Consider the following 7,521-nt stretch of genomic DNA (forward strand, 5'->3'; position numbering starts at 1 on the left):
GTAAAAAAATAGTATTTTAAAAGTCTATAGGTGGAAAATATCATTAAGCATTATTTAATGGGAAAAGTCGTCATCTCTTAATATGTGAACAGTTATTAGAACAAAATTTATATGCATATGTAATGGTGAAAAGCAGATTGTGACAAACATTTGATGTTTACCGATGCAAATTAAGTTCATCTGACCTAAATCTATTCACATTACTAATTAATTAATAAAGCTTCTCTTGGCAGGCTGAGTCTTCTGGGACTTAAAAATTAAACTTGAAGCATGTGATTGAAAATCTATTCATTGAATGCATTCATATTCCTTCATTGAATTGCATTTTACATATTTTAGAAATTAATGTGTACAATATGAAAGGATGTATACATTCAAGGTCAATATATGTTGGACTTGGTCAAGGACATTCATTCATTCATTATAAATCGCATTAATTCCAAGAAACAAAAAGGATAAAAATCTATATGATTATTAATTGCATGTAGACCGAACTGGCCATAAAATTTTCACCATCTAAGAACTTGCAAGTTTTATTATAATGTGTGTTTTGGTGAATATTAAACCCCACATTTGTATAATTAAATTTGTTAGGAATTATATTTGTCTTACATCGCTAATTACCAATTTATTATGATATCAGAGTTACTTTTGTTAAACCTCTACATGAAATTACTAATGACTAGAGAAACCAGAGAAATTTACATGAAATTTCGAGGCGATGATGGGTCCTGGTGGGTTTGGACCCTTGAATGAAATTACTAATGATTAGAGAAACCTGCATGAAATTTCAAGGCGACAATGGGTCTTAGTGGGTTTGGACCAACCCCTGCATGAAATTACTAATGACCAGAGAAACTTGCATAAAATTTTGAGGATCATATGAAGGAAGAACATTCAAACCAAGTCAATTATATCAAAACCAATTATTAATCCTAGTGGGTTCAGACCCTAGCGTTATCAAATCTAATAGCTAGAGAAACCTGCATGAAATTGCGAGGATGATACGAAGAAAGAACTTTCAAACCAAGTATATATACATATATATTAAACCATTTTCAATTGTAAGCCTACCACAGAAATTTTCCATAAGCAGGAGCAAAGCAGCCACATTTTTCATACTTTGTTGCTAGCTAGCTAGCACCAAAGTATTAGGTGCAAAATTGAATAGACATTTTATGTTTCAGTTTCACAAATGCTGACGTGTTGTGTTATAACTTTTGGTGTCAAAAATTATTAATTATTCTCCTTTTAGGACAAGACATCTGCATCAATTTTTCACATTGACTGTACACTTAAGTCAATGAACGACTTTAATTATTCACAAGCTAACCACACAAGGAATGTTCAATGAATTTATAGAACAAATATTTTCTCCAAGGTGATTAATTAGTACTTTTCAAAGCATATAATACTCAGTTTCCTTTCATTTATTGGACCTAAAGTTGGGCCTGGTGGATCAGATTTGGTTAGCCCAATATTAGGCCACACAACACAACCCTAAAAAACAACCTCTTATGTTCTCAGCCAGGCCCATATCTTCTTGGCCTTTTGAATAGTTGTTACATAAAATGTTTTTGGGCATCCAGTCTCAAATTTGATTTAGTCACTAATCACTTGGTAATTTGTTGCAGGTTAAACATTCCAGATGAAAATAGACATGTTCAGTCAATTTATAAGCTTTCAATCCTCTAAATAAGGAGAAGGTTTTGGGAGACATTTCTGTGAATTCGAAAGATAAATCTGTGTAGGGTAAGGCCAAAACGAACAATATCTAATTTATTGAACTACTATTAAGAGATCCAATCTAAGTTTTCATCTATTTTCCAAACTAATCCGTTATCCTAATGGCAACTAGCCTGCTAAGAAAAATCACATTAAGTCAGCATTCATGTACACAATCTAATCAATAATTAAATTGTTCAATCAAAATCAGTGGAGATTGCACACTATATATTATCACTCTAGAGTGACAAAACCTGGTTCACCTGTTAGCTCTTTCTCTTTTTCTTTTGCTTCTTTCTCAGCTTTCAACTTTGCTTCTTCTTTTGTCTCTTCCAGGGCCTGGATTAAGCTTCTCAGGCTAAACTCCACATCAGGTGGAACTGTTTTTGGCATCAAATGCTCTGCAACATCCGCTGGGGTCATTTTTGTTTATTGCAACAATTCACAAATTGGCTGCTTCTTGTCTCTCTTTCTTCTTTTCCAAGTTTCTGTCTCGGATCCTTCTCGTTATTATTTCCTCCTCCTTTCTCCTTTTTCTTCCTCCTTTGGCCTGTAAGATCAAGCGAACAATCGATGTCTTCAATGACAATAATCGACTTGCTAGATGTTTCAATCAGTAGCTTTCTCAGTTAAGTATTGTCTTTGACAACAGTGAGCTGAAATCATACAAACCGTAGCCTAAAAGCAACAATTATAGTAGACTTACCAATCCCCGGTGGACCATATAACAGGCACCTTCTTTTCCAGACTCTCCCCAATTCTTGCATTGAATTCTTCAGCCTTGCTGAATTAATGTGATTTTTCTCAGCAGGTACCTTATTTTAGGACATTAACAAGATAAGGCTTAAATAAGAACACTTGGTATCACATAGCAGAATCTGATGTGAAATTGACAAGAGGTTTTGTCTGCTAGTCCTGAGTCGGCTACTTAGGGACGGTGTTGTAACCGTGTGTGTCCCAAGCAAAGTATTTTGAAAATTTTCACTTGTAGCACTGATGTTAGGGTCCTTCTAGTTAAATTAGAAATAAAATATTTGTTAGCTCACAGAACTAAACAATTATACAACCAAGATGGATAACAATTATAATTAATTGAGCAAAGTGGCAGCTGAGAGGGAATCTCCTTTGAACCTATTGGGTCGGATTTCATTTTTAATATGTCCGTTTCAGTCTCTAACAATGGTGCCATTCGGTGATGAATGAAATTTAGGTTTAAGTAAGATGAAAATAACTAACAATCTATTATCTTCCCCATAATGTTTTCCTGACCAATTCAATGTTTTGATTAATCAGCAGAATGGATATGGCAGATAAATGTATCATATAACAACAAAGAAACATGACTTTAAAAAAATAAATGAAAATGATTTTCTAACTGATATATTGAAAGAGGCAGCTCATGGAAAATATAATAATTAGCTTCCTGAAGAGCCAGGAAGAAGGGAAAAACAAGATGAACCTTAGTGAATACAAATAAACAATTAATTTACAACAAAACTAATGTTAACCCTGGGACCATAGCTCACAGAACTAAACAATCATACAACCAAGATAGATAACAAGACGCCGCATACATGAGATTTGACTTATGTTAAGAAACAACTTGACCCAAAAACTACTATTAAATAAACTTTAGCATATACATATACTGATGGTTACTTATTGTTAAGTGTGCCACAAAATTGATGAAGACCATCGAGAGATTCTGGCAGATCCAACTCTTCTGTCCATAGAAAAATGTCGAAAGGCCACAAGACACAAATGTTTTAACTTTGAAAACATGCATGTGAAAATCTGTTTGCATGCCATACAACATCATAACCACTCATATGATAAGCAATAATCACCATATAATATTTCCAGATGCTATGGAACCACATACCAAGATCGTATAAACCAAAGACAATCACTACCGATACGCGGGGACCTAAGTCATATCTCTCACGTTTCAGTCCCAAATACAAACAACAAGCTACACCACCCATAGTCTACCCTCAAGATGGTATCAACCACAATCTACCTCGGGATGGTATAATCACCATTGGATAATCATACTCGACCCACTGTCTACCATCGGGGTGTCATGATATAGTATCAAACAAATCCTGTCCATGGTCCACCCTTGGGGCATCTAAAATACCACAGCGACCAATACTCGCCTGGTGTAATCCCGCCTGGAGCTCGTCAGGTGCTCGTCCTGTCTCAGTAAGATATCGTAATCGTTCGATAAGATGAATCATCTCAATACGCGCATAAAGATAAAAATAAAATGCTAGCTGATGTCCGGAGGGGGACAAATACTAATAAAAGGTGGTCTCTAATCTGATGGATAAAACACATCATCACACATTGCATACGAATATCCAATACATCATGAATTATGCATGCTCGTTTGCATACACATATAAAAAAATAATATCAATAAAATACCTGTTCTCCTTGGAAACTGGCATGCAAAAATATGTGTGCAATGCTTGAAACATCGTAATCAATAATCATATAAAATATCTATTTACCTCACCTTTCTAAGGGTTCCAGCAAGGCAAATAAAAAAGACGTTTTTTTAATCTTTTTCTTTAGAAAGCATGAAAATTGGCACATCCAATTCAGCATTTTTCACAAATATTAACTTTCTTTCTTCACAACGCATTTTGGCTTATAAATCAACAATACGTGTAACATATTTCCAGCACTTATGCAAGACTTAATTTAACCGAAAATGCCAAGTTCAACACAAGTCCTCCCACTCAATACAAGGCCATTTTCAGCACACAAAATTGTCACCAACATTTCTCAATTTAACCCAGCCAAAAGCATTGACAAAGTCGTCATTTAGCAAAGCATTATACTCCAAACAATTTCCCAGCAATAAATCACAACCCAACACTCTTCAAACCACTCAGCCGAAGCAAAACAAGTACAAATTAGTTATGCATCGGCTTAACTAAAAATCCCAGCCACAATTCTTACAATAAACATTTCCAACAGCATTCAATTCATGTAAAAGCCATACCTAATTATAAGTAACATACAACGTTTAGTACCTCTTTTTAATAGCAATTTACCCAATATTTTCATAAACATAATTTCACTCACCCACGCATATAATCATTCCAACCAACACATGATTTTAAATTCAAGTTTAATAATATTCCACTCACCCACAAAACCTTCTCCTTTCCTTGATCAAATTAAGGCTCCGGTTCCTTCCCTCCTTCACCTAATGTTTCCTATTTTAGCCAATGATTAAGAAATTCCCAAGGAAAGGAAAAGAAATTGAAAATGGAACCATGAGTTGGATGCTTACCTTTATCCCACCGAAATCGCCAAAAAATTCACTAAACTTCCACTCTTTCTCTTATTTCTCCTTCTCGGCATTCTCTCAAGTCTCTCTTCAATTTGCTGCTTCTTTCATTTTGTTGCAAAAATGAACTAAAATGGGTTTATACGGTGGCCTTGAGATGTCACAAATCAATCCCTGGAAAACTCTATGCACCCCTATTTGGTAAAGTATACAAGTCCTTCAACTTTGAAACCTTTTAACAGCCCCCTTAAAATACTACTTGTTCATTCGCCTCCAAGTCCTTTCGGGAAGTTTCTGGTCCTCCAGTCCTTATTTCCTTTCCAAAGCACCCCTGAAAGTTTTCAATTTCTTACAAATTACCCCAAAAATAAACTTTAATAAAATTCCATAAAGATGGGGGTATTACAACAAATGGTAAAATAGACGTGTAGAAAATAAGATTTACTTGAATATCCATTGCACAAAGCCTCGTAAAAGGAACTAATGGAGGAACCGAACTATTTATCCACTTGAGTAATATTATACTTACAACTTAGTCATATAAACAGATAAAAAATAAATAACAGAATAATCATTTTATATAAATTTTGTACAATTTTGATCTTATTGTATGATTTAGTTATAAGCAAAATATTATTGTATCTACTTACAATTGTTAATATTGTGGCTCGCTGTCATGTCTGTTCCATTGTGAAATTGTTTGTTTTCAAGAAAACTATTTGATAAATAATATAATTATAAATATGAATAAATTTTAAGAGTTCTATTAGGAATTGAAATATGAATTCTATTAGAATTAGAATATCTCATATCTAACTTATAAATATAAGGGTGAGAATCAATTCAAGGTTACGAAAGTATGAGAGAATGTGAAAACAGGGGGTATTTGATTTAAGAGTTGTTAAACATGATGGAGAGAGGGACAGAGGGTCATAGAAACTGAAATTATTTTCGCTCTAGATACTAGGTTGAGTATGCTTAGAAACTATGATTATTTTTGTTCTATTAATTGTACCAGATTTATGATGTTGTATATTCTTGTATATCATATTCATGAAATTATAATAAATTTTTCTCATCCGTGAATATAAATAAATTATATAAAACTACGTAAATATTTTTTTTTTTTGTATGACGTGATTTTAAGTTTATGTTATTAATCTTAAATGTGTATTTTTCGTTGTTTGATGTCCTAACACCAACGCTATAGACAAAAAGCTTTTTACGTTCTTATTGAGTTGCAGCTTTAGACTTCTGTGCATAAAGGTTGCCAATAGTAACAGCTTAATGAGTGAAGGGTATTGATTAATCAATTTATGCCACGTAAGTGAGCATGTGTTTCATTCTGAGTGGATTATATGGTTTTTCTTGATATATACGTCGGATGATGATATGAAAAGAAAAGAAATCATATTTATAAACATCTAATAATACCGACTTACATTAATTAATGTTTGATTCCCAGTGCGGAAATTAATTAAATTATTGCTGCTTTTTCTTTTTATAAGAGAACAATCATTGGTCTTAAATTTTTAATGCTTTTTTATCCATGATTGGCGTTCTTGTTCTGAATCAAGCGAACAATAAAAATGGGCCCAAGAATTGCACCTGGACATCTACTTTTTGAAGAAAAAGAAAAAGAGAGAGAGATGCCAAGTATATCTCGATGTTATCATCCTAGCCACTACTGAGGTTCTGTATCTCATCTTCTTCATTAACGTAAGACTGAGAAAGTGGATCTTTGGTTTTTCCTCCATAGCTCCACTGGTACATGTTTCATAGTTCTTGTTTCAATTGTATGCTTTTAAGTACATGTTGCATACGTAAACATATATACACATGTGCAAATGAAAGACCACACATGCATAGATAATTATACTAAGTTTTGAAATCCTCATATCTCATTCCATGATGTCAAATGGTTGATGAAATTACGAAACCTCAATTATTATTTATTTTTTTTATTTAAAAAATCTATACAATATCTTCTTCATCCAACTCTAAGTTTTTTAAAAAATCTATACGATTGTCAGTTCATAAGTTTTTTAAAGTCGTTTTCGGTATATGTTTATCAATTTCATTATACACTCATCTCATCTGTTAGTGCTATTAGTTGATTTAAGGGCATCTTGGCTTCTTTTGATAGTACTAATTAATGGGGTGTTAATATTAATTAATGTATAGTCTATCTGGTCCCCTTAAATGATAACTTTATTGATTAAATTAAATTCAATTGGGGTTTTTGATAAAAAGATGGAGACGGGGATTAGTGCCCCAACTCTCCAGCTGTGACAGGAAGCATTCCACTAAAGCCTCAGAAATTGTCTGTCTTGTTGTCATCATTCTTCGATTCCTTTAGATTCTGATGTCCTTTTTTTTCTGCCCACAAATCAAAATTTGGTCTCGTATACATATATAACATTATTTGCCCATATATATGTTGTGTTCATTGCATATTATTCAACTGAAAAGTTAGTTGGATGCCAGACAGT

The 7,521-nt window shown here is 33.3% G+C and overlaps 1 long non-coding RNA gene across 2 annotated transcripts; it reads right to left on the reverse strand.

Moving 5' to 3' along the window:
• Window positions 1-1,753: 1,753 nt before the first annotated feature.
• LOC116143048 lies at window positions 1,754-5,227 on the reverse strand. Of its 2 annotated transcripts, none has more exons than XR_004130080.1 (5): window positions 5,033-5,227; window positions 4,887-4,945; window positions 3,608-3,922; window positions 2,432-2,540; window positions 1,754-2,275 (listed from the first exon to the last, which is right to left on the reverse strand). It is a non-coding gene; the product is annotated as an uncharacterized LOC116143048 (long non-coding RNA). The 2 variants fall into 2 exon arrangements; XR_004130079.1 differs by having other exon boundaries at window positions 4,887-4,955.
• Window positions 5,228-7,521: the final 2,294 nt, after the last annotated feature.

Source organism: Pistacia vera, unplaced genomic scaffold (assembly GCF_008641045.1).
Source record: "Pistacia vera cultivar Batoury unplaced genomic scaffold, PisVer_v2 Contig425, whole genome shotgun sequence".
Taxonomy (NCBI): domain Eukaryota; kingdom Viridiplantae; phylum Streptophyta; class Magnoliopsida; order Sapindales; family Anacardiaceae; genus Pistacia; species Pistacia vera.